The sequence below is a fragment of the Lissotriton helveticus genome, chromosome 3_2, assembly GCF_964261635.1.
Source record: "Lissotriton helveticus chromosome 3_2, aLisHel1.1, whole genome shotgun sequence".
NCBI lineage: Eukaryota > Metazoa > Chordata > Amphibia > Caudata > Salamandridae > Lissotriton > Lissotriton helveticus.
This window is the reverse complement of record NC_136062.1, coordinates 310,386,283-310,413,491: the sequence shown is the minus strand read 5'-3', so window position 1 is coordinate 310,413,491 and position 27,209 is coordinate 310,386,283. Positions and strand designations below refer to the sequence as shown.

Below are 27,209 nucleotides of genomic sequence, written 5' to 3'. Positions count from 1 at the left end.
AAGGTATTTTTCAAAATTAGACAAATAATATGACAGGTAAGGTTGTATGAGCTTGACGGGTTGAATTGCTTGGATTTGGAGATTAGAAGACTTTTGAATCTCAGTTGAGCTGCGTAGTTCTCTCAGATGGTCCATGCTTATTTTCCTTAGGTCTTTTCTAGATATATCCTCCACACTCGGTGGGTCGTCGAAATATGAGCTACGACCTAAATCTTTGAAGAAGTTCTCCACGTATGCTAGCCAGGAAATCCTACGCCAATTTGTTAGGGTCATACAGTCCTCAATCAGCGAGCGTGTCAGATGACATTCTGGTTTTGACCATATACGCTGCCATAAGAGAATTGGTTGGACACGTATATAGTCTGTAATAAATTCCATTCCAAGCTCGTTATGAGCAGCAAAGTTCGGAGCACTTTGTGGGAGGGCCAGCAGGTATTTAGCAAACTCGTTCTCCACTACTTGGATGGGATCAATTGGAGCATGGCCCCAGACTCCTGCGCCATAAGTGGCCACACTATGGCATTTTGCATAGAAAATTTTTAGGAGTTCTTGGGGAGCAGGTTTACCAAGTTTTCTGGAGAATGAGACCAAGGCCGTTGTTGCTCGCTGGAAAAGAAGTTTTCTGCTGGCCGTGGCCTGCCGCCAGCTTAAAGAATCATCCACCAATATCCCTAAATATGGATAGGCCGACGTTTTTTCCAATCTTGACTTTTCCACGACAATTACTCTTGGTTTCTTGACCTTGGGGCCGATATGCATAGTGAACGTCTTTTTTATATTAATTTTGAGACCCAGGGAGCCCATAAAAGAAGAGTACTTATCAAGCTGCTTTTGTAGTTGATTGAGTGTTCTTGCAAAAATGACTGAGTCATCTGCATAAAGCAGCGTTGGTATAGGGCGATGGTTGATCTGGGGTAAGTCCTGGCTCCCTTCTAGCATGGCCAACTCGAGACCATTGGTGTAAAGGTTGAACAGGAAGGGAGCCAGTACACATCCCTGTCTTACCCCTTTTTTGATGGAAAAAGATGGGGACAACTCGCCATTGACTCCATATCTGACGGACGCCGTTGCGTCCCCGTAGAGTTCCCGTAAGAAAGCTATGAGAGCTGGTTCAACTTTGAGGTTGTTTAAAATAGCCCAGAGTTTGGAGTGCTGGACGCAGTCAAAAGCTGCACTAAGGTCGACATACACTAGGAAGATGTTACCCCCTTTCGCTGCAGCATACTTCCCTATGAGAAGGGCAAGGTTCAGAGCCTGCTCCACAGTTCCAAGACCCTTCTGGAAGCCATATTGCAGGTCGGTCATGATGTTGTTTGACTGGGCCCAAGATTGTAGTCGGCCCAGTATCACCCAGCCTGCAACTTTACCTATGGAGTCCAGAAGGGAAATAGGCATGTAGCAGGCAGGATCATTGCGATCACCCTTTTTGAAAATGGGAAGCAGGATTGACTTCGACCATGACTTTAGGAGCCCTGTAGATGTTGCAGCACAGAGGACCTGGGTAAGGAGGGGTGACAAAAGTTCGAGATTGTATAGAAAAAAGTCTAAGGGCACACCATCAGGCCCTGGGGCCTTGCCCGGTTTGGACGCCTTTAGAGCTTTTAGAACCTCACCATGAGTGAAGATCGAGTAGGTAATCATCCCTGGGATGTCACCAGTTCTTTGTTCATCTTCAGAGAGAACTGCTTGAAGGGATCCAAAGATTTTCGAAAAATGGGCGACCCATTCCTCAGCGGTGATGGTCACGTCCAGATGTTGGGCCTTCGATGAATCAGCCAGAAAGGGAGATCTGATAACTTGCCAGAAGAGAGCGCTGTCTTTGTTAAGGCAACTAAGATGTAACTGTGCCCATAGATTGTTCTTAATTTCTTTCCTGCGATCCGCTCTGGCTATATTATAGAGTTTCCGTAGTTTGGAAATTTCCGAAGTATCCCTCAGAGGACTATGAAGGGCGGCCTTTAGATTTGAAAGAGCCTTGCGACAGGTTACGTTGAACCATCTTTCAGAGTTGAATTTTATATTCCTGGATTTACGGGTAAACTCCTCCCCAATAGCCTTTAGAACTTTCTGGAAACTTGTCACAGTTGTTTTGGGCGAGGCATCCGCAGATAAACAGTCGAGAACCCAGGGACCGGCTCTGTCAAGTACCCGTTCCGTGATTTTACGTGGATCGACTTTGGCCCATTTAACTGAATAGCCGTTCACCTTGTTCATGGTTAAGGAACTTTGCGTTAGTTGGCTGGTAAGGGTAGAATGAATCTTAACATTTTTTGGGGAGAGTATTACACTAATCGGATAATGATCACTGCTCACATCTGTCCCTGTATAAAAGTTGGTCAATTGGCCCTTCAGGGTCTGTGAGGTCAAAATGTAATCTATTATGGTTGAGGCCCCTCTGCCATGGAACGTTGGAGAAAAATCTATGGGGGGTTCTACTAGGTTGTTTGCGAACTCGAGATCTAGGGAGAAAAGGCACTCATTTAGTTTGTTTCCACAGGTGGAATGTTCAAAATGTGGCAATGGGCAGCCGTGGTCATCCAACAGGCCACAGTTCCCATTATTGTGGTTTGTGCATAATGCAGTATTAAAATCACCGCCCCAAATTGTATATACGGTGGTTGAGTGTAAATCATTTTGGAAGGATTCTAAAAAAGTGGTAACTTAAGCTAACAATTTTATACAGTCGTTTACTTCAGAATTGTTATAATAATAATCAAAATAAAGGTGCTGTTTTTGTTAAAATGTATTTGTAGTATTTGGTAACTAGGATCTTCTTTGAGCATACATATAGTTAGGGGGGGCAGAGTATTAGCAACATATACCGCCAAACCACCCTTTGGTCTACCCATGACTCCTTGGATTGCTGGATTATGGAACGTTTTGTAACCTAATAGGTGTTGTGGGGTTAATGACCAGGTTTCCTGGAGGCAGACTATCTGATGAATGGAGACTGTGTCCAGCCATGGTTGGAGTGCCCACTTGGCTCGGATGCCTGCAACATTCCAATACACTATTGGAATGCTCAGGTCCTCTGCTGAGATTGCACCTGGTATATGTTTATCACTATTTTGAGTCTGGCAGTGGTTTGTGATATTTACTCCAATGGAGGCTTCCGGGGGAACACATGTCACTTTACTTATATCAATGTGAGAAGAGTCATTCAGACGACCGTCCTCACTAGTAGTTGGAATGGGCAATTTCGATAGTATAGGAGGTTGGTGTTTAGTCAGGCTTAATTTTTGTTCGGGACTGGTAGAGACAACAGGAATCGTTGAGGCCTGGGTCTTATGTACTATATTGGCTAACGGTCAATCTACCATATCCAGACAATCGTAACGATTTCTGGTTGGAAAGCCCTGCCACTCCTCCCTATGGAACTGGGATCTTCTAGGAAGCCAGGGCTGCAGGTGCCAGTCCTGTGTCTGCCAGTCTCTATTACTATTTCTTTTAGTGTAGGCCACCTGGTTCCAATGTTCTTCAGGGAGTTGTTGCCAGTTTCCCGTAGGAAAATAGTTTTGGGTGTTCTCTCGAGGGTAAAAAAAGGAAAGGCGGTAGGCATCTATGCCCCCCTTTTTTTCCAAGGATGGCCATGAGCAAATGTGAATGACTGTATTAGGGTCAACACAGTTCACTATGATGCAATCACCCTGAATTGATTTTTGTTCTTCCCCTATCCAAGTTACTCTACGTACTGTAGTTATTCTGCTGTTATGGTGCCTCTGTAATGGTCTATTTAAGCTTAGCCATTGTAAGACTTTATTTTTGAGGGACCAGTAAGATTCGTTTGTGCCTTCAGTAAGTTCGGGAACTCCGGTGAGAATAACCGTATAGGGGGATGCCTCAGGTGGAAGATGGGCTGGACGCCTTGAGCGCATTCCCCTTTTTGGTATCTCTGAAGGTTTACTTTCCAGTGTTTTGGGATGTAGGGATACCTGTTTTTTGTCAACGGGTTGGTTCGTTTTATTCCCCGAACCTTGTGCAACCGGGGACTGAACAGTACTTGGTCCAGCCGGAGGCACACCTGCTAGGGAATTGGTCAGATGGGATGCTGAGAGGGCTGGGTGTTTAGGTGAAATGTTGGATGGGTTGGACGTAGCTGTCATCTTGCTAGCGGGGCCTGGTCGGAATCCTTGTAAAATTTTTACTGGAGGTTTTGGTTTCCCTGTCCCCTGATTTGTCAGCTCTGTGCTGGGCTGAGTGAGTGTTTTGGAGGATAGTAGTGCCAGCTGTTTTTCTAGGTTCCTCAAGCTCGATTGCACGGGTTTTAATTGCTCGGTGAGGAGTTCCCTGAAGATGGATAATAGAAAAGGGGTGGCGTTACAGACTAGACATCGATTTTCGTGCTGGGAGGTCCTAGGGGGATTTACAGTCACATTCTCAGTATTGGTACTGGTTATTATAGGATTAGTAACATTTGTTATAATTGTGCTTGGTTGAACAAGTAGAGTCTTCAGATCTATTGGAGGTACAATGTTGTTGTTTGCCATTTCCCCTTTTTGGAACTGCACCCTCTCTGATCCCACGAAGGTGGTCAACTAGTGATGTTTCCAGAGTTTGGCAAAGCTCCAGATTAGGAGTAGTCTCTAGATCCTCCAAAGAAAGAGAGTCAGATATAGATTGCGTAGCAGAGAGGTCCACTGTGCAAGGAAGTGTGTGGATATCTGCTGCGGTGGTGGTTGTAATAGTCAAGATAGGTGGAGTAGGACCTGGCTGGTTTGGAGAGACCACAGTAGCCAAATGGCCCATGGAGGAACGCTTGGCATTTGCGAGATCTAGAGATACTCTGTGTTCCAAAATGGAAATGCTCTGGTCGATGACATTGTTGGTACGTGAAATAAATTGGTCTATCGGCCCTGTCAGGTGATGTACTGTTTGGGCTGGTTTAGCATTTTTCCGGGTTCCTCGGGTCATTTTGGACAAATAGACGGATCACACGAAATGTTTGAGAAAAAGTACTTACTCTAGGTCTGGGAAGACAAGGGGGTGGCCCGGTCCGGTCCCGTACGGTCACTAACGGGCAACAACGGGCCCGCCCTTGGCCCGGGCTTCGCCCGGGCGCTCCCGCGACGCGGGCAATGACGCTGATTTAAAGCGCCTCCTGGCGCGTGCCTGGCGTGCCCGGCGCTATGCCTGATGGAAAAGGTAGTCCCCTCTCAGCGGCCGCCCGGTGGTAGTGGTGGCGGCGGGGGGACTACAGGCAGGGCCAGCGGCAGCTAGGCAGAGTTTGGAGAGTTTAAGGAACTGGGAAAACGAAGGTTTACAGCGGAGCTCCTGCTCCAACGGTGTCACGGATTTTGAAGCAGAACACCCGCTCTGCCGGCAATGACGCTGATTTAAAGCGCCTCCTGGCGCGTGCCTGGCGTGCCCGGCGCTATGCCTGATGGAAAAGGTAGTCCCCTCTCAGCGGCCGCCCGGTGGTAGTGGTGGCGGCGGGGGGACTACAGGCAGGGCCAGCAGCAGCTAGGCAGAGTTTGGGGAGTTTAAGGCACTGGCAAAACGAAGGTTTACAGCGGAGCTCCTGCTCCAACGCTGTCACGGATTTTGAAGCAGAACCATGTGTGTTTCACTGCAGGGCGTCAACCTGCTGGTGTTTGTAGCCTTGTGTATGTAACTCATTTACACATTGATGATATTGTTAATGTTATGTGCTCGTATGTTGAATCGAGATTGATTGTAAATGTCAGACTCTGATGAATCTTTGTAGATTAGCAGGACACCGTAAATAATAGTTGCTCATGTTCACGTTTCTACTATTGCCATGGATACCACACAGTCAGCCTTGCTAATTATGAAATCACCTTTTTTTGTTTATGCTAGGTCTCTATGGGTTAACGACTCACGATTAGTGAAGAATGCTTATGTTCGCGTTTCTGCTGTTATCGTTTTTTGCAAGTGGCTAGCTATCTGGTGTAAATGTAATTCTGTCAATTAGCAAATTGCTTTGATTTCGAAGTGCTGTTACACGCATTGGTACAATGGATCACGATCAGTGAAGAACGCTCACTCTTGCTTTTCTGTTGTTATCCTTTTTTGCACTCGGCTAGCTGTATGGTGTAAATATTACACTGTGATTTAGCAAATCGCTATGATTTCGCGAAGTGCTTTTATGCTCTTTGGTACCTTGTTTCTCGATACTCTGCGGTTTATAGTGGAATAGGGTGTTGGTGAATGCAGGCTAATATATTGTCGGCATGAGAGGTGCCGCCATTGTGTTACGTGGTTAAATATGCTATTGATGACGGTGTAATCTACAATGTTGTAGGACTACTATAGTATGCTGGAAACAGCGGTAGCCATATCGTGATGGTGCTGTATGCATGGTGCTTGCTTTAATGTTTTGGTATTCTGGTTTCTAACCTGTTTGATTTGGGATGACAATTTCACAGGCGTTATAAGTCACTGCGTGACGTAGAATCTTATGAATATGGTAAAGCATATGTGCATATTTTGCTCAAAATGTAATAACCTGGAACAAATGTTAAAAAACATAAATATTCATGTCTGTTGATGAAATAAACTATGAGAGTATACATGATCAGTACTTTTACAAATAACATACAAATTCCATTCTTTCGATAAGTTCATGAAGTTTGAGGGATTCAAGATTTTTTTATCCAAAAATTCTCTCTTTGTAACAAACAGTTACTGTTGTTTCTTCCTTCTGTCTTGGGGATGGTTTTCAAGACAAAACATTTTAGTTGACTGATGTTGTGTCTTTCTTCTATAAAGTGACATGCTACAACGGACTTGGTATTTTTCGTTTGTATAATACTTTTATGTTCATTTATTCTCGTTTTTCTTTTTCTTTCTCTTCAACCCGACTTAAACTTTGCCACACAGGCATTTTAAAAGGTAGATTAAATTCATAGAGTCACACGTTGCTGTTACTTTCAATTTGATGTTCGTGCCCTTTCTGGGATGTGTTATCACTATTCCTGGGATGATATTATGGCAGTTATTGCAGTTGTGATATGGAAGTGTACATTTGGCTGTGCTGGTTTGAGTGTTATCTGCTTTGGTCTTGAGTATTTCTCCTATGTTTTTGCCTCTTTTGTAAGCGAAAATAGGTTCCTGGACAAATAAGTTCTTAACATCTGGTTCCATCCTGAGAATTGACCAATGTTTATTCACCTTTTTATAGGCTTGACTCAAAGTTGAAATTTAGTGACTACCATTATTCGATCCTGTGTTTTTTTAGGTGTATTTATCATCAGTTGTTCTCTCGATTTGTTTTGGCTCCGGATTTCAGCTTGATCCAGGGTAACCTCTCTGTGTGAATCGAAGCAAAATTTCTTTATTTTGAACTGTGTATCTCCTGGGATTTGAAACTATTCGTTTAACGCGGAGTAATTGCAAGTATGGTAAATGTTGCTTTAAAGGTTGTTGATGAAAGCTTCTTTAGTGTAAGATGTTATTTCTGTTTTCTTCCTGAAGATATCTGTTTCCAAACCGTTTGTGGCTTTCTTGATTAGCACATCCAGAAAGGTGATTTGTTCTGTCTGTATCTCAGAATTGAATTGAATTTTTTCATCTATTTGATTAAGTGCAGTCAATGCTTTTTGGAATATTGTATGAGATCCAGTCCATAATATAAAAGTGTTTTCCAAATCTTTTTAGATAGGATGTTGTTCTCTTCGAAGTGATTCATAAAGATGTTTGCATAGGATGGTGCGGCACAAGTTCCCTTTAATGTTCCAGCGAGTTGGAGGAACCACTGATCGTTCCATTTAAAATAAACTTTGATAGAGTGTAAAATATAACAATTCCATCAGGAATAGTTGAAACTCTCTGTCCAGATCAGATCGTAACAAGGTTTGCTCAATTGCTTCTGTCCCCAGTTGATGTACGATCGATGTATACAATGATTTGACATCAACTGTACAAAGCATTATAGATGACCAACTTGTGAGGGAAATTTGATAAAGTTTGATACAAAAATCTGTTGTGTTCCTAATGTATGTTTACATTTTCGTTACACTTGGTTGTAGGTACCGGCCCAAGAATTGACTGACTGGTTAATGTATGCTGCCTCTTGTTGATACTCTGGGTCAAAATGGAGGGTTACTCGGGTTCTTTGCATTCATGTGCTTATCCTGAATGCCTGTGATCAAGGAGCGTTACGGCTCTGAAACGCATAGGCAAAACACAATTGCTGAGGGAAGGGTAGCCGCTAAGCAGTTAATGTGACTGGATTTAAGAGTGCACTTCAAATCGCTGGTCGTTTGCAATACAAATGTTAAGCGGCAGTCCACTGTCGCGAAGCTGCACCACCCAGATTAGGGGCCATGGAGACACTTGGACTGTATGAAGTCTCCGGTTGGAGTTTCCAGTCAGCCTCATTGTCGGAAGCCCTTCGCACTGGGAGCCCACTAGAGGGCTAATTTAATTTTAATTACTCCATAAGGATGCCCAGGACCCACTATGGTGAAGAAATGACAGAGGACACAAAGCCTACTACAGGAAAGCCTACTATTGACTCAAAGTACCAGGATGCAACACGAAGTTAATTGGTGCTGGTTGGTGCCAAAATAAAAGACGTGCTGCCATAATGCCTTCTTTGTATTCCTGTCCTCGTCATGAACGCCTGTGATCAAGGAGCACTACGGCTCTGAAACACGTTAGGCAAAACACAATTGCCTGAGGGAAAGGAAGCCGCTGAGCAGTTATTGTGACTGGATTTGAGAGTGCACTTCAAAGCGCTGGTCCTTTGCAATACAAATGTTTAGCGGCAGTCCACTGTCGCAAAGCTGCACCACCCATATTAGGGGCCATGGAGACACTTGGACTGTATGAAGTCTCTGGTCGGAGTATCCAGTCAGCTTCATTGTCAGAAGCCCTTCGCCCTGGGGGGCCCACTAAAGAGCTAATTTAATTTCAATTACTCCATGAGGATGCCCAGGACCCACTATGGTGAACAAATGGCAAAGAAGGCACAAATCCCACTACAGGAAATCCAACTATAGGTTCAAAGTACCAGGATGCAACACAATGTTAACTGGTGCTGGTTGTTAAGGGTTCAGTCTGAATACCTATTGACATCATAAATATTTCTTTAACTTTCCTTGGTATCAATCCTTGTCATTTTCTTGCTGTGCCCTTTGCCCTTATAAAATAATTCCAGATAACCTAATGTTATTGTGCAGAAGCATTCATGTGCCCTTTGCCCTTATAAAAGAATTCCAGATAACCAAATGCTATTGTGCTGACGCATTCATGATGTTTGTTCACATGTAATGCCTTGTAGGTAGCAATGTTTTCCTCGACCGCCCTCAAGGGAAATGACAGACCCTGGTTAGGCACCCAACCGACACTCCATCTTTACTAATACCCGAGACTGACAAAATGGTCGCAGCTCAAGAAATCCGTTCGTGTATAATCAGTCTGATTACAGATTACCTATGACTACTATCAGAACCTTCCTTCTGATGCAGTACGAGAAATCCTTGGGTGTTCAAACTTATTGTCAATCAGACTATCAGTTCCTATCTTCTGATGCAGCTCAAGAAACCCTTCTATGTATAAACTTTTCTATTACAGACTGTGGAAGGATGAACTTGTGACCATATGCCAGTCCCTCGCCCCCTCAACTTCCTGTTCCCCCAATCTCCTGTATCTCATGTCTGGTCAGTATTGTATATCCTGTGAAGCGCTCTGATACCCTATGGTCTAGCAAGCGCTATATAAAACTACTAAAAAAAAATAAAAAAAAATTGGTATCTACCCGGTAGCTTGCTGATGAATTCTAAAGCGCTCACACGTGGCATCGATGCTTTAATTGAACATGTGTACAGCGCTAGTTCCCAACTGACATTCACGCGCTGAACCTATAAAAACCCCATCCCTCCGCTGAACGGTGCTTCGCTTCATTGCGTTCACCGCAAGAACTCCCCGACTTGCTCACCTGAAGAGAGGCCGCCTTCCAGTCCGCTCCTGATTTGTTCTGTTCCCCGGCTGCATCCTCGGCTGTCTCTCTTCCTACCGGATGTTCTCCCGATGACTTCCTGGTTCGTCGCCCCTCCCGACGCTTTCTTTTAAACCTGCAGAGAAAAGAGAAAGTACAGAGTTTCAGACAAAACGAGGCAATCGGTAAATCCAGTTAGAGCAGAACTTTATCTAGAAGGATACCTGTAAGCGTATTTAGCACTAATGTACACTGTTATGCTCTTTTGCAATATTTAAATGGAACGCTTTTGTGCAACTCAGAATAATTAATGCTAAGACATTGGACATAAAAATACTTTGAGGAAACAAAGCACCAGGAGACATTTGTAAGAATGTCTGCGAACTGAGAGACGATTGTTCAGTGCTTTTAAGACATTTAGTAGAACTTTACTGATACTTTATGTTTATCTAGCATTTAATGGCTGCTAAAACCTAAAACACAAGCAGCAGTGCAGCATATTCTGATAAAAAGACACTACATTTGATCCATGAAAAGAGAGTGTCCATTATATATATATATATATATATATATATATATATATATATATATATATATATATATATATATATATATAAATTATTTTCTTTTCTTTAATTATTTTAATTTCAAAATCCCTTTAGAAGAGTCGTCCCAAAGAAGAAAAGGTATGATTTGAAATCAAGTAACCCAAAATTAACACGACCAACCACCTAACTTAAAAAAGGCAGCAATACATAAAACGTTTAATGTTATTGCCATTTGGTTCTTTTAGTACATTGCAGTCATCTTAAGGGACGTTTTATCTTTTGAAGTGTGTGCATGAAATCTCTTGAATCCAGGTAGGCTTGCACCAGAAATTTGGAATAATATTTGCATATGCTATATAGTTACTTTGTTGCCCTTATATGCAGATTACAAGGGAAGAGTGCTCAGAGTCCCTTCCTGTGGAGAAAACATTGCTCGACTAATTCAAGAAGACGCAGTCTAGTGTTTGTCTTGTTTTCTCATTCCACTCCCCCTTTCCACCAGGGATCACTCAGACTGACTGGAATTATTATAATTTTGTTGGTTTGATTGGTTCAGGGGGGAATTCTGGAACACACAGCACCAAGAAGGAAACAATCGGAGACTCTGGAAGTTCTGGTGAGTGACGTTGTGACACTGGTTGGTGGCGAAATAAAAGGCGTGCTGCCATAATGCCTTTTTTTGTATTCCTGTGCTCGTCATGAACGAATGTGATCAAGGAGCGCTACGGCTCTGAAACGCGTTAGGCAAAACATAATTGCCCGAGGGAAGAGAAGCCGCTGAGCAGTTAATGTGACTGGATTTGAGAGTGCTTTTCAAAGCGCTGGTCCTTTGCAATACATATATACATATATATATATATATACTGGCGCGCTTTTTGAACATTAGTGTTTGTTATTTAATGGTTACCATGTCCAGTTTCTCGCTGACAGTGAGCAAGGGCGTCCGCGCCCGAAACGCGTCTGTTTGATGATTCCTGCACCCTGCACTTTAATGACAAAATAAAAGAAGCGATTTGACAAGCCTGACTCCGGACGATCATTGTTGTTTGCGCGCTGGGAAAACAGGCAGAGGCGCTGCCGTTTTTCAAGTCGGAGAGTAATATATATATATATATACATACATCAAAAGTTGCCCCTCAAAGACGAGTCCGCAGACCAAACCAGGTAGGTTACTGTCCTTTTTATTTCTGATCAAGCGGGCGTTTCAGCGCAGCTTCTGCTCTCCTTTTCACTGCCGACGCGTTTCTGAGAAAACATTCTCCTTTTTCAAAGGCGCTTATGTGATGTTGAAGGTCCGCAACGCTGCCACAAGCCCGCATACAGTGACTGCCTTCCCGGCGCTCCCGCTCGATTTTCTATGGTGTAGTCGAGCGGGGCATTATGGTTCTTGTAGTATCCTGGTAGTCCCCTTCAGTGGGGTTGCGCCAACTCCTAAGTTTGATAGGGGAGCCGCCCTCCGGTGGGCCGATGAGCTGAGACTCTCGCTTGCTTCGTTTCACAGTCCTGGTTTGAAAAGGGCATGGCGGACCGGTTCCAGATGCCAGGTACCCCTGTTTTTGGGGCGGTGCGTATACTCTACGACTAGGACTGCCGTTAAATATCCATCAAGAGTTGCCCCTCAAAGACGAGTCCGCATACCAAACCAGGTAGGTTACTGTCCTTTTTATTTCTGATCAAGCGAGCGTTTCAGCGCAGCTTCTGCTCTCCTTTTCACTGCCGACGCGTCATCAGTGATGTCATCAGTGATGTCATCAGTGATGTCACTGACCATGTCATGAATGATGTAATATGTGACATCATCAGCAGTGGATTGCGGGCGCGCAAGTTATAGTGAGTCCAACTAACTATAACGTGGGAATTTCAATGGTTTTGTATTAGTAAAATGTTCAGCTAACTATAACTGGTGTGAAACCTATGGTTTTTGTCAGTGAATTTCAAAGGTTTTTTAAATGCTAATTCCTAACTATAACAAATCTGAAACCTATGGTTTTTTCAGTGAATTTCAAAGGTTTTTTAAATGCTAATTCCTAACTATAACGATTATGAAACCTCTGGTTTTTTCAGTGAATTTCAAAGGTTTTTAAAAAGCTAATTCCTTCGTATATCGAGTTTGTAACCTACGATTTTTAGTGTTTTTTTATTAGCTGTTTTGTATAACTATTAATTAATAATTTATTTAAAAAAAAAAAAAAAAATCAAAGTATTTTTCTTTTTTTTAATCATTTTTTCCTGGGGCGCTCAGGGTGCGCGCACCGGTAAGCTTACCCGTATCATTTTGTCTTGGAGCGCTCAGGGTGCGCGCACCAGTAAGCTCACCCGAGAGCGCAGCGAGAGCGCCATTTCTGCATTCGTAAAAAAAAATAGGTATGAAAACTAAATAATAATGCAAGACATTCAGTACCATACTTATAAAAGTAGTATTTTTGAGTTTCAGAATGGAAATGATTTTGCATTTCCGTAAAGCTAGCAAAACGCCATTTAGGCGTGCCGCGTAAGCGCCCACGGAAGCGCCCACGTTCGTGCTGCGTAAGCGCCCCCGGAAGCACTCCGGTGCGCGCAGCGTAAGCGCGTCAAGTCAAGTGACCTTAAAATAACACTTTTCATTGGTTGCTAACAGTTTTTTTTTTTACAAAAAATGAAAACCCTACCCATTTCCTTCACTTCTTCTTTCACTTTTGTGACTGCAAGACCTATTTTTTTCTGCTCAACCTTTGTGACAGACTTGACACTTTGATGCAATGAGTGGCAATCCAGTAAGATGTGATTTGTGAAGACCCGGGGTGTGCTGCAATGATTTCAGCTGCGTCCCCTTGATGCGTCGGTTCTTCCACACCAGGGCCTGCGTCAGAATCAGTGCAGTGATCTTGGAGGTCAGAGTTCGGTGCACAGGATTCGTTGCATGGCAGACACTTCAGTCACGTGCAGGGGCTGTGTCGATTCTTCAGCCGTAGCGATGTGGCGGAAAATTCTTCTCACACAGCTGCGATGCATTGGAAACAGGCAATGCGTCATTTTTCACAATTCTTGCAGTTTCCCGCCCCAAAACAACCTCCAGAGGTCCAGAACACTAGCAGGCACCTATCAGCAGGTCAGAACTCCCAGCAAAGGTGTTCAGGGGGCACTTGGGGTAGATTCTTTGTGTCCCTGAGACTTCAGAACAGGAGGCAAGCGTTATTTCAAGCCTATGGGGATCTTCCTCAAGTAGAGGACACAACACACAGCAAAGTCTTTCTCCTTTCCTTGGCAGAACATAGCTACTGCAGGACAACCCAAGGCAGCAAACAGCACAGGGGGAGTATTCCTCCTCAGTTTCTCCAGCTCTTCTCCTTGGTAAAGGTTCCTCTTGATTCCCAGAAGTAATCTAAAGGTCTGGGGTCTGGATCCCTCTTTTTATAATACAAAAGCCTTTGTTCTCTATGGCAGAGAAGCTCTTGCCCAGTCAAAACCAGTTCTGTCCTCTTCGGTACAGCTACCTGGCAGGAGGCGGAGACAGTATTGTCCTTGGCAGGGCAGGCCCATTCAGGTGTGAAAGAAATCTCCTCCCCCTACTCTGAATGCAGCTTAGGTCTATTCAGCCCAGCCCTGGCTCATTCTGGAAAGGGCAAGCCTCACCTAACCCCCCCCCAAGTAGCTGGCTGAACAGAATGCACATCCCCAGCCCCTGTCACTCTAAAGCCAGACAGTCAATACACAACTTAGCAGAGGCACACTAGTTGGTTAGGCAAGAAAATACCCTCTTTCTGAAAGTGGTATTTTCAAACCCAGAATGTAAAAATCACCCTTGCTAAAAGATGCATCTTAACATGCTGAGTTCAAACTTTATTTTCCTATCTTGTTCCCATGGGTATTAATGTTCATAAAATGTTATGAGCAAACTCCCCATTTTATCCTATGACACAGATAGCCTTACAATAGTGAAAAACGAAATTTGCAGTATTTCACTATCAGGACATGCAACACACATCAGGGCATGTCATACCTTTCACATACACTGCACCCTGACAACGGAAGTTCCTTCGGCCTACTGTAGGGGTGACTCACATGTAAGAAATTGGAAGGTTAGGTGTTGGTAAGTGGGTGCACTTGCCAAGTCAACATGGCAGTACTAGACTGCACACAGGCACTGCAATGCCAGGCCTGAGACATTGTTGCAAGGCTGCTTGTGTGGGTGGCACAATCAGTGCTGCAAGCCCATTAGCAGCATTCAGTTTACAGGCACTAGGCACAAATGTTGTACTGTACTAAGGTCTTAATAGTAAACCAAATAAACCAATCATGCAAACACCAATCTATAATAATAACAATTCACTAAGGGAGCACTTTTACTATGGCACTGTTCAGCAGTGGCAAAGTGTCCAAAGCATCTTGACCAGCCAAACGAAATCCATCGCAAAGTAAAAATACAGGAAACATAGGTAAAAAATGCAAGGGAAACCCACGCCAAGGCTGGCAGGTCTAACAGTCTCATAAACCGTGATAATATTAGGAAGCCTGATAGGTATCAGGATACTGATACACGTTCCTCTCGTTCCTTTCAGCAGTCATCCGATACACGTTTGGAGACATTTGGAAGGTCAGAGCGCAGATCGGAAAAGTATGTGAAACAGAAGATGGAATCACAAAGCTCATCTGACTACATCATTAATAAAGAAGAAAAATCAAAAACTACTAAACCTCAATTAAAAAAGAAGAAGGTATCCAGAATTAAAATCAGGCATGTCCAAAATACTAAGGACTCTGCTTCTGAATGGGGAATGGGTAGTGATGATGTTGAACAGTGCGGCAGAAGTAACAATAGCTCACCAAAACCTGATGGATTATTTGGTGGCAGTAGCACTGAGTGAACATATAACTGTGGAACACTGGATACTAGGGTAAATGTTCCCCATTCTTTATACAAAATTACACTTCATTTGGAGGGGATACTCTTTTAGCTGAAAAAGATTGGCCCGGAGTTCGTATTGGAGTGCCCAAACGGGGAAGCAGTAAATTTACTGGCGTTTTCCAACCTCGTTGCAGAATCAGTGAAACATTTTTAAACTAGGGAGTGGAAGTTAGTGCTAGCTCCTGCATTGGTGCCTCCTACCTTGGTCTCCCTGACTTTCTTCTCCATAGACTCCAGGTGGTGCAGAATTCGGCGGCTAGCCTGCTACTTAGACTCCCACCCAGGTCTCACTTGTCCTCTCATTTGAGGGCCCTCCACTGGCTCCCTATAAAAAAAGGATTGTTTTTAAGGCCATGGTTTTAATGCATAAGGCCTTGTACGATAGAGGCTCTGTTTATCTCAGAGAGAGGATCTGAGAATACATCCCAGCGCGTACCCTTCGTTCATCCACTGTGCGTCTTGTAAAAGTGCCCCGGATCAATTACCTTAGAGTAGGCGGGGGATCCTTGTCCTACTTGGAGCTGCTCAACTGGAACAAATTTCCAAAAGACCTCCGTTTGGTCAGTAATCGCACTGCCTTCAAGAGGAAACTGAAGATATGGCTCTTCAGGCAGTCAGTCTAGGTGCCTTGGTCTGCTGCCCTTAGCCTGAGTGCTGGGACACTCTGCTGAGTAGCCGTGCGCTTTACAAATTAGATCAAAATAACATAACATAACATTATACCACAGTCATGTAGTAGGGTGAGATAATGAGTCACCTCATCACGAGATTCGGTTGAGGACAATTTCTCAACCCCAAAGACAATATCCAATGAAATATCAAATAAAATTCAATATCCCATTAAATCCTAGAACAACTTGAATACCAAGGTATAATAGAAAGTTGCACGTCATCAATGAATAATCCTTTGTTTCCCGTAGTGAAACTGGACAATTCATACCATCTGGTGTTTGATTACAAACATCTTACATCTACTAGCACAATCATAGTACAAAATGCACACAGTGCTGTACTAATGAATAACATTATGTGGAAAAATAGATTTTTCTGCCAAAATATGGTGCTTGGGGGTATATATTTGACAACATGTTCAGAGCTAGGCTCACAGAGGCAATTTTGTTGATTGGCTCAGGGGAATAAGAATAGCCCTAGGCTGTTTTCATCCAGAGTAATAGCGTCACTTAAAGATTTTGATGAGGAGGCGTTGCTCTACGCTGATGATATATATCTAACAGACAATTAATAAATTAAAAACTTGGATGGAGTAGATTGCATAGTTTTGAGGTTTGCTCATTTGGACTACAAATTTTATTTAAAAAAAGCTAAAATTGCTCATCTTAATGTCCTCTTTTTAGGATATTGGATAGTGGAGTGGTGTGGCTCACTGGTTAGAGGCGGCAGACCCGGGAGCAGAAGTCTGCCCGGGACCAGGGTTCAATTCCCAATGCGTCAGGGTTGTGGACTTGGGTCAGCGGACTTGACAATTCTCGCCTCGGTGCCTACTCTAACCTGGGGTCTCACTCGGCAACTCTGGGCATTAGCTTGCCTAATCTCCACAACGGCCCCATCAACGGAGGGGATGCCTGGCTCCACCTTGGGGATTCCCAGCAGGGACCATCCCACAGGGAAAGCCAGGACGGTATACAGCGCCGGGACGCCCCTTTGCTGGGGCAGCTGTGCGCTTTACAAGTATACGCCATTTAACATTTATATGAGTTGTCCACTGAAGGTAAAAGCGTTGGAACCCATTTTTTACATAAATGTGCTTTGCTCCAACCTCCAGCGACCCTGAAAAGACTGCAATCCATTTTAGGATTTTTACATTTTGGCAGAACACACATTTTGGATTATGCACAACGTGTAAAACCATTCTATGACTTGATAAGACCAGGCTTTTCAAGTATACATTGGACACAGGAACACACCAAAATGTGTTGTGTACAAGCTGATATGATAGCGTCTACACCTGGTCATCCGCTTATTCACTGGACCATCTGGGTAAACTATCACATTCAATGAAGGGGATACAGTACCAATAGCATACAAATCACATTTGTACACAAATGCTGAAATGTGTTTTGCACCTACTGAGAAAATTCTTACAGCTGTACAGACTGCTGTGGTAAGAGAGGGAGAGCACTAGCTCAGGGAAAACTGTCACAACCCCAGTACCCACCTTAGAGACCATCACCAAAGAGAGCATTTCAAATGGCAAAGCTTTACTTCCACGCTGGATGCAGTGGGCTAACTCTCTCACTACAGATTTGACTCTACATTACAAACACAAGATTTTTTGCAGTATGAACAAGAACATCCTCTGGCAATTGAATTAATGCCTCTAGATCAATATGATTGCATCCTCTAAGCTGATAAATCTGCCCAGCCTGCCATGGAGACAACAGGTACAGAGTTGATTCTTGGTTTACTGAATAATATAAAAATAGAATACTCATACCTTTCAGTAAAAATGAATAAAAAGTAAAGAGAAAACAGAACAAAACACACCAGAATATTTGAATACATCTAAAATTGTATTGAGGGATACATCAATATATCAATTTACACTTTATGGTGTTGAGAAAACATTAAAGGGATATTACAATTCATGAACATACAAATTGTTCAAACAGTGATAAAGTGAAGACAGTGCGAAACAATTGCTAAATGTGACCAGGATATATACAGTGTTGTATGGATGGTTAAAACTGGTAATTCAAAGGACATCCATCCCTTGGTACATAAATCTCTGCGCTGTTTGGGATTTAAATTTCCATTTTACGTGAGGTAGAGAGAGTAGGGTCAGGATTATCACAAGCATGTTGATGTTTCAACCAGAGAAGTGTGTGAGTGGTTGGTAGGCACAGCGGGTTTTCCTCCCATTTTAGGTGTGGGTATCTAAATTCAAAAGCTGGATGTTTCTCAGTCATATCTTCGCATATGTCCATTAGCATAGTGGGCGGTGTGATATTTATTTCTACACCAGTGATTTCTGAGTGGAACTTTTCTATATGGCCCAGAAGCTGAGTTAACTTCCTACACGCATAAAAGATATGTACAATATCGGCCAAATCTGCCTCACATCTAAAGCAATTCCCATCATTAAGCCTCCCCCTCACTTTTCATCATCTTTACAGGGGTAAGATATAAATCAAATATGGTTTAAAAATGCTGTGTTCTTAGGTTGGCTGATATTAAAATTCTGCCTGCCATTTCAATTGATTGTTCTATTTGTATATATTGATATCTCAATTGGTTCCTCCATTGTGTATTTTGGACCTCTAGATCATCTCTCTACGCATCTAATAAACAGCTATAAATCCTACCAATCCGTTGTTTATGTCTAATGGCCTCGAGTAACAAGCATGGCTCTATTGTTTTTTGTTTTTCCCTCATCTGGAGGAATTTTAAAAATTCATTTTTAAGGAGTTTATATTTTTCAGCTACTATCTGAAGGGAGAGCAGTTCTTCGTCCTTATATAGGTTGCCTATACATGTAACTCCTTTATCTTTCCATTTATGAGCAACCCTACCGGAGAAGACAGCAAATAATAAAATGGGTGTGTTTATTGGTGCATACAAAGAAACCCCTCAATTTGTAGCTTTTTCCGTACTGCTCTCCATACCTTATAAGCAGCTATTACCGCCTTAAAAATTGTTATTTTATAGTACTTGAACAACAACCTTCCAAACAGGCATTTTCTTACTTCCGCCCCAAATAACATCTGATATATAGATGGGTATTGTGCAGGGTTAGCTATATCCTCTACAGTAAGCATTATCCTGATGTTTGTAAAATGCATGCTTCATAATAGAATGTAAAATCTGGTAAAGCCCACCCACCTTTCTCTCGGGGTAGTGACGTAAAATGCAATGCTCTCTGTGGTTTCCCTTGGGCCCATAAAATTCTAGTAAAACATGATTCTAATTGCTGTAACTGTTCCTTGGATAGCTCTAATGGCACAGACCGAAAACAATATAAAACTTTAAGTAGAATTACCATTTTTAAATATGTTACACCTCCACACCATTGTGAGGTGAAGGCATTCCATTCTATCTAGTTGCCTCTTTACACTTGTGAGAATAGAATTCCAGTTGACTTCTAATTCTAATCCCCAAATAATTTACTTCATTAGTCACCCTAGGGTCTTGGAAACAGGTCTGGTTGGATTTGTGTCTTGGATGCATTGAGTTTATGCCCGGATACAGTTCCGAACTTATGTACTATTCGTTATATCTCGGGTATTGCTACTGCCAGGTCAACTGTTATGACCGCTATGTTGTATGCGTACGCTAGCACTCAGAGCAGTTCTCGTCCATAGCCTGCAGATTTAATTCTCAAGCATATTTCTAACATCGTCAAAAACAGATTTATATATAATGCGAATAGAAGTGGGGAGCACGGGCAACCCTGCCTCGTGCCTCTCGTTATATATACCAGTTCTGATTCTAAACCATTAATACAGATTCCAGCTTTGGGGGTCTTTATAAACTGCTTGTATTGCTTGGATAAACCCAGGGCCAAACCCCATGGAGCATAGTATCCCCCATAAAAAGCTCCACGAAACGTGGTCAAATGCCTTCTCGGCGTCTAATAAAAGCTGACCTAGGATAGTGTCCTGTATATTAGCTTTATCCAACAGTGCTACCACCCTATTAATGTGGTTTACAGTACCCCTGTTGGGTATAAACCCATGTTAACTCAGGGATACAAGTAGGGTAATGACTTTCGCTAGGTGAGAAGCTAAGATTTTAGTATAGATCTTCCTGTCAGCATTCTCCTTCAGAGAATTTGTTAGTTTGTCGGTTAAGCAAGTCAGCCAGACGATTCTTACCACTGTGGCCCTCATTATGATATCAGGAGGAAAGCCATCCAACAGCTCATCTGCGGCTTTACGCCCTACATCATAGGTTTCCATCCAAACACCATATTCTGAAACTGCCGGTCGGATGGAAACCCACAGGGGAATTCTGCTCCGCTTCAGATGGGATCACGGAGCCCGTTGGGGCGGCGGGTGAATTGTAATCCCAAAATGACAGCGGAGCCCCATCCTCGGCTCCACCATCAGGAATAAATCGTCACTTTCCGCCTGCCCTTTCTTGGTGGTCTGCCCGCCATGAAAAGGCAGACAGAAAGTGACTCTGGGGACCCAAGCAGGGCCCCCTTCCCCCTGGCCATATGCTACGGTGGCCACATCCTTGCACCATGTGGAAGGCACCAAATGGTGCCTGCCGCATGGTGCAGGGTTGATTGAAAATATCAATTTTTCTGTAGCAACTTGTGCTGCAGGCCTTTTCAGGCACCTCGCAGTCTGCAAAAAAACTCGTCTGACCGACACCGTAATAGGGCCCTAAATTGGCATATCCATCTGAATCCTACCCGCCCACCACTATCCATGTTGCATCAGATATCATTGTTGGACATTTAACAAAAATCTATAAAGAAACCAAATCTTAATCCTCTTCATACTAACAATTATCATCCTATATCAAGGCTTCCTTTTCCAGCCAAACTTGCTGAAAGGGCTATGAACCCACAGCTGACGTCACTTATGAAACTGAATGATCATTTGGGTGGGAATCAGTTCAGTTTCCACAGTGGCCACGGTATGAAGACTTTCCTTATTGTGGCCACTGAGGAAACCAGATCCATACTGGACAGGGGTGGGCAAGGCGCCCTTATCCTGTTGGCTCTATAAGCAGCCTTCGACATGGTTGATCACACATGTTTGATCGACGGGTTGGGGAAGCTGGTAATTAAAGATACAGCCTACCCTTGCGTCATTCCTTTCTTATTGACAAGATACTTTTGGTGACTCTTAGTGATTTTACATCAGAACCATACATCTTTCCCTCTGGTGTTCAACAGGGTTGATCGCTAAGTCCATCACTATTTAATATATATGTCAATCCTTTGGCTGCTGTAACTAAATCCTTTGGGTTTTTGTTAGTGTCGTACACTGATGGGAACCAAATTGTGGTGTCTCTGTCCAACACTGGGCATAGCATAGATGAATCCTGATACTGCATATCTGCAGTCAGTGATTGGATGCGAAAAAATTGCCTTAATCAAAGACAGAAGTGATGTTGTTTCAGCACAACGCATTCTTCTGGTCGCCCTCCTGTTGGCTGCAAGAACTAGGAACACTTCCAACCCTTACAAAAATTTTAAAAACTTAGGTGTCACTCTAGACCTATTTATAAAAGCCAGGTTAATACAGTCATTTCCTTATCTTTTTTTGCCTTAAAGACCATAAAGAGAATTGTTCATTTGATTCCATTCGAGCTATTAAAGACTGTAGTCATAGCATTAGTTCTTTTCTGCTCGGACAACTGCAATGGACTTTACTTAAATCTACAAAAGCAGTTGTGAACCAAGTTGCAGACTGTGGAAAACTCTGCAGCTAGAATGCTACTAAATCTGCCCAAATTCCTCTCGTTAACTCAGGCCCTAAATGAGCCTAATTGGCTCCCAATAAAAAACGAACCACTTTTAAAGCATTGTGCATTGCATTCAAAGCTCTGAATGGCATAGGCCCCAACTATTTGAAAAAGAATTTCAGATGGTATACCCCGAGTAGATCGCCTCGATTCTGCTCCACAAAATATATGGTTGTTTCCCCCTATAAGCTTGTCTCTTGAGGAGGTAGAAGTTTTATGAGAAGCTATGTGAAACAATTGAATGATCTGCCCTATGATATAAAATACGCATCTACCATCCTGGCCTTCAGAAAAATTGAAAAACGTGACTTTATTGTAACACATTTTCTCCACTTTGATCACAGGATTGCGACACGAGCACTCTAAAAGCCTAAAATCATATCAAGTCTGTAAGTGCCTTGCTCTGTTTGTATGTGTATCTGTATGTTAGAGTTTGGATTATTCATCTCAATTTCATTGAGCTGCCAAACTCATTAGTTTTTAGGTCTTGCTATAGCCATCGCGTAAGCGATGCTTTGTGAGAATTAAGTAAGGGGCCTTTAAAAATGCTCCCAAAGTCTGCAGGCGGATCAAGTACAGTGCATGTGCGCCGGGCACCACCATTTGTCCGCCTGCAGCCTTTGGGAGCAATTTCACGGCCGCTTTGATGATCTCAGTGAGCCGCGTGGCCACTGAGAACATCAAAGCAGCTGCGAAATTGCTCACCATTTGCCACCCCCTCCCTCATCCCACTTCCTGCTTGTTGTTACTGCCTGTCAACCTTCCACCCAGTTCTGTGCACTTTCGCCAGCGTCCTTCTCGCCCACCCGCTCTACACTGCTCTTTCACCCATTGCTTCTCCTACCTACCCACGCCCTCTGTTAATTCACCTCACCCACACCGCCTGCTCTCCTCTTCGCCCCCGCCCTCTGGTGTTGCTCATGTACTCCCACCTGCTACCTCCATGTGACTTCCACCACAAAACCTGGCCCTCTGTGTTACTTCTCCCAATCTGAGCCTTCAGTATTGCTTCTGCCCACACCAACCCTCCCCTCTGTCTTTCTCTGCTATCAGCAGTTTTTTTTAAATTTACGTTTCCAGTTCAGTAAATTAAAAAACAAAACGTATCATTTTGTAGGCATGAGCATAGGTGGATCATACACTCCTTCAAAATAACGTGACCGCCATGTAATAGCGCCTTTTTAATTTAAAAAAACAAAGAAACATTTACTTATTTTCCCTAGCCATGTTACACAACACTGCAGATGCTGTACAGCTTAGCTGAAAACAACTGGCAAAGACAATAGGTCCAAAGGGCAAGATATTACCTTTGCCAGTGCATGGTTGAGAACGGGTCCCAAAGTTATTTTCATCATTATAATAATAAGGGCTCACAGTTTCATGTTATTTATTTTTTGGAATGTCTGTCTACAAGTGAACATATATATTTGTTTGTCCTTTTTTGAACATTAAATAATCCTTTTTTTGCGAAAAAAAAATGAAGTGGAAAATGGTATACCTCCACAAGTAGTTTACATGTAATTGGAACTTGAGCTTAAACATCAGCATGATTTGTGTGCGCAAAGGAGCAATACTTAATATACGTCTATCTATCTATCGCCCTCACTCTATCCATCTATCGCCCTCACTCTATCCATCTATCGCCCTCACTCTATCCATCTATCGCCCTCACTCTATCTATCGCCCTTACTCTATCCATCTATCGCCCTCACTCTATCTATCTATCGCCCTCAGTTTATCTATCTATCTATCTATCCATCTATCGCCCTCACTCTATCCATCTATCGCCCTCACTCTATCCATCTATCGCCCTCACTCTATCCATCTATCGCCCTCACTCTATCCATCTATCGCCCTCACTCTATCCAATCTATCGCCCTCACTCTATCTACTGCCCTCAGTCTATCTATCCATCTATCTATCTATCTATCTATCTATCTATCTATCTATCTATCTATCTATCGCCCTCACTCACTCTCAGTGGTGGCTGGTGACATTTGAAAGAGGTGGGCGTAACAGTTTGGGATGTGTGCCCTATGGCGAGTGAGCGTAGGGAGCAAGGCTGATCGTCATAAGAGGCACATGTAGCTTAAGCCTCAGGTAGCTCCAGCTCTGCCCTTCAAAGATCCTAACAGCACCTGGGCAGCATCCTTGGATACCCCTGCGCACCCTGTGAGCATGCCTGTACCCCAGTGTGTTCTGATACCCCAGACAGCTCATGAGGGGTCAGAAACAACTCATAAAGCGACAACTGTGAACACAGAGATTTCCCTGGGTTCCTAATGTTGACCCTGTGCCCAAGATAGATCCGATACTCCGGGCAGTTTTTCACCATGGAACAAATGTGGACCACGTGGAAGTAAATGCATTCATTGCAGCAGCCGGTGCACACTGTTGTGTTGAAAAATTATCCCTGGGTGGACAACACAGCACCACACTTGCCAAAAATAAAATATTCAAAATCCTAATAAAAGTCTAAGCACAAGGTCTACATGGTGTGCCCACCATTGGTCCTCGAGGGAGAGATCCACGAATGATTTAAGAATATTCATATGAGGCAATACATGCACTGACAATGTAGATCACAATGGGCGCGCTGCATTGGAGAGTCTGTGCATAAACTGTAAGAGAGCCGGCCGCCCTATCTCTTTACAATGCCACCCCCAACACTTTGAAATAAAATGTGCTCACTCACCCTTCTTGGATACAGGTATGCACATTCCCTCACAGGTCTGGCTGCTGCACCTCCTTGAGTCCAGCCTCCATTGTGTGCACAGCTAGTGGTTAGCCTAAAAATCTTGCATGGAGTCGGGCCTGAAAGGCCAACATTGGAGACGCTTAAGCTAAAGTATTTGCAGCAAACCACAGGTATATTTTCTTCCACATGAGGCAGAGGGCACTCACCTCTACGACCACCTCGTGCTGTACTTGGAATGAGCTGCAGGGGAGAGCAGGCTCCAGCGCTGGCAAGGGCACTTCACGCCGATTCACAACTGTTTTATTTTCGTTTTTTTCTCTGTCTATGTCCACTTGTAGTATCTCTGCCGCTGAGGAGTGATGACATCTATTTTTTATTTACCTGTAAAACTCTTGGTTTTAAACCCACAGTACAGGTGGTCTGCATCATTCAAATCAAATCAAATCAAATTCAAATCATTTATTTGTTTCGAAGGTTAAAAACCATCATAAAAATACATAATCATCATAATACATAATCACAAGAAGGAACATTCTGGGTAACATGACAATTGTTAAAAAGAGGACAGAGAAAAAGACGTCCAATTAAAAAAGAAGGATTTTTGTGACAGATTAAAACCTGTGAGCAAATGTGATACAGGACCCCATATACTATTTCAGATACCTCCCTAACCCACCAATGTATCATCCCCTTGTATTTCTCAGTTTAAAAGCAATTTTAAGGAAACTTATAACAGCAAATAGGGTTCGCGTTTCAGTGGCTCTTTGCAGGAACAATAAGGCAGATTTAGCATGGATAATGTTTGAGTCCTTCAAAACACCCACCAAAAATCTTTGGCGCGGTGTTTTATAAAAAGGACACAATAAAACAAGGTGAAGGGTGTCCTGCGGAGACCTATTGTCGCAGCCGCAGGCACCCTTCTGCTCAATTGTTTGAGTGAAACCTGATGGGTGAGCTAAAATATGGTGCAACAAATTGAGCCTAAAACGAGTCATTAAAAACCTCTCGTGTTGACTGTACATTAAAAAGAGGTACGGTTCCATGCCAGCTTGATTAGAGACAAGGGAGTGGGCAACTGCCGAGGATTTAGATAAATCCAACTCCCTCCTCCTGCCATTAAATATATCCAACAGTAGGCTTTGTACGGAATGTCTAGAGTATATATCCACCCTGGTGGGGTCCAAGAATAGCATTTGTTCATCAATATCCCCCAGAGTATCTTTGACGTATTTCAGCCATGGGATTTGAAGGTATTTCTCTTTCAGCAAGCAATCCTGGATAATCTGTCTGGATAATTCTGCCTTGGGATTTGTCCAAATTTTGAGCCAGGCCATATAGGTCTCAGTCTAATAATATCAGCAATATATGTGGTTCCCAGCTCTTCGTGAGTAATTGCTGCAGTGATGCTCGGCGGAAGTTTTAGTAGTTTTTTTAGAAATTTATCTTCCTCCCTTTGGATTAGTTGTGCATCTCTGCAGCCCCACACTTCTGCTCCGTAAGTGGTCTTTGAGATACTCACTGATCTATACAAAGTCATCACTTGTTCTGGGGACCAGCGACCCATTCGGCGTGCAAAGTTCAATATGGCCCCATTAGCTGATACTAGTCTCCTCGCCCTCTCCTCAATCAAAGAGGCGAAGTTTAACTTCTCGTCAAATAAAAGGCCCAGATATGGGAATGTTTTAACAGTGTCCAAGACATGATTCCCGAGTTTGAATGCAAATTTCTTTTGAGGTTTCTTCCCCACTATCATGACAAATGATTTTGTCATATTGACAGAGAGGTCCAATTTCCTCATGAAATCCGAGAAACCCTTGATTAACAGTTGCAAACCAACAGCCGTTCGGGCTAGGAGAACCGCGTCATCGGCGTACAAGAGTACTGGCAGATGACGCGTGCCCACCTTGGGGCAGTCGGTTCCCAATGCTATGAGGTCATTCTCCAGGCCATTTATATAGAGGGAGAACAGGAATGGCGCCAGGATACACCCCTGCCTCACCCCGCCCGAGCACAGGAAGGGATCAGTACTCACCCCCCCCCGCGCTGTAGCGGACCTTGGCAGTAGTGTTCCAGTGTAGCTCCCTTAAGATGTTAATGAGATCCGGGTCAATGCCTAGGTTTGACATGAGTGTCCAGAGTTTAGCTCGGTTAACATTATCAAAAGCTGCTGCTAAGTCCATAAACCCCATGTAAATGGTGCCATCCGATGCCTTGGTGTATTTAGCGGAGAGCAAGTATAGGTTAAGGCATTGGTCGGTGGTGGACCTGCCTACTCTGAACCCATACTGGGTGTCCACCAGGATGTTATTGGTATCAGTCCAATCTAGTAGACGGTTGAGAAATGCCCTCCCTAGTACCTTGGCAGAAACGTCAATGAGCGAGATCGGACGGTAACACTGCGGGCTGTCCCTACAGCCTTTTTTGTAAATCGGGACAATCACCGCAGTGGACCATGATCTCGGCAGACCCGTTTTGATTGCTGCATTCAATACTCTTGTTACCATTGGGGCCCATAGGTCAGTGTTACTCAGGAAAAGATCAGGGGGGGTCCCGTACGGACCCGGAGCTTTATTTCGCGTTAGACCCAAGATTGCTTTGAGTACTTCATCCAAAGATAGTTCTAATTTGTCAGCCCTTGGTCCCCTCCATATTCCATCACCAGTGTCTATCTCCTGTTGATTGTACAGGGATTTAAAGTGAGCAATCCACTGTTCTGGTAAGATGTTAGAGCTGATGACT

General features: G+C 43.4%; 1 long non-coding RNA gene across 2 annotated transcripts in view; it reads right to left on the bottom strand.

The window, feature by feature from the left end:
- Positions 1 to 24,840, bottom strand: part of LOC144825986 (uncharacterized) — a 316,475-nt gene extending 291,635 nt beyond the window's left edge. For both annotated transcript variants that reach the window (XR_013609662.1, XR_013609661.1), the window contains exons 1-2: positions 24,677 to 24,840; positions 9,902 to 10,037 (exon numbers count right to left, since the gene is read on the bottom strand). This is a non-coding gene — a long non-coding RNA (uncharacterized LOC144825986). The remainder of the gene's footprint in view (positions 1 to 9,901; positions 10,038 to 24,676) is intronic.
- Between the last annotated feature and the right edge of the window lie 2,369 nt (positions 24,841 to 27,209).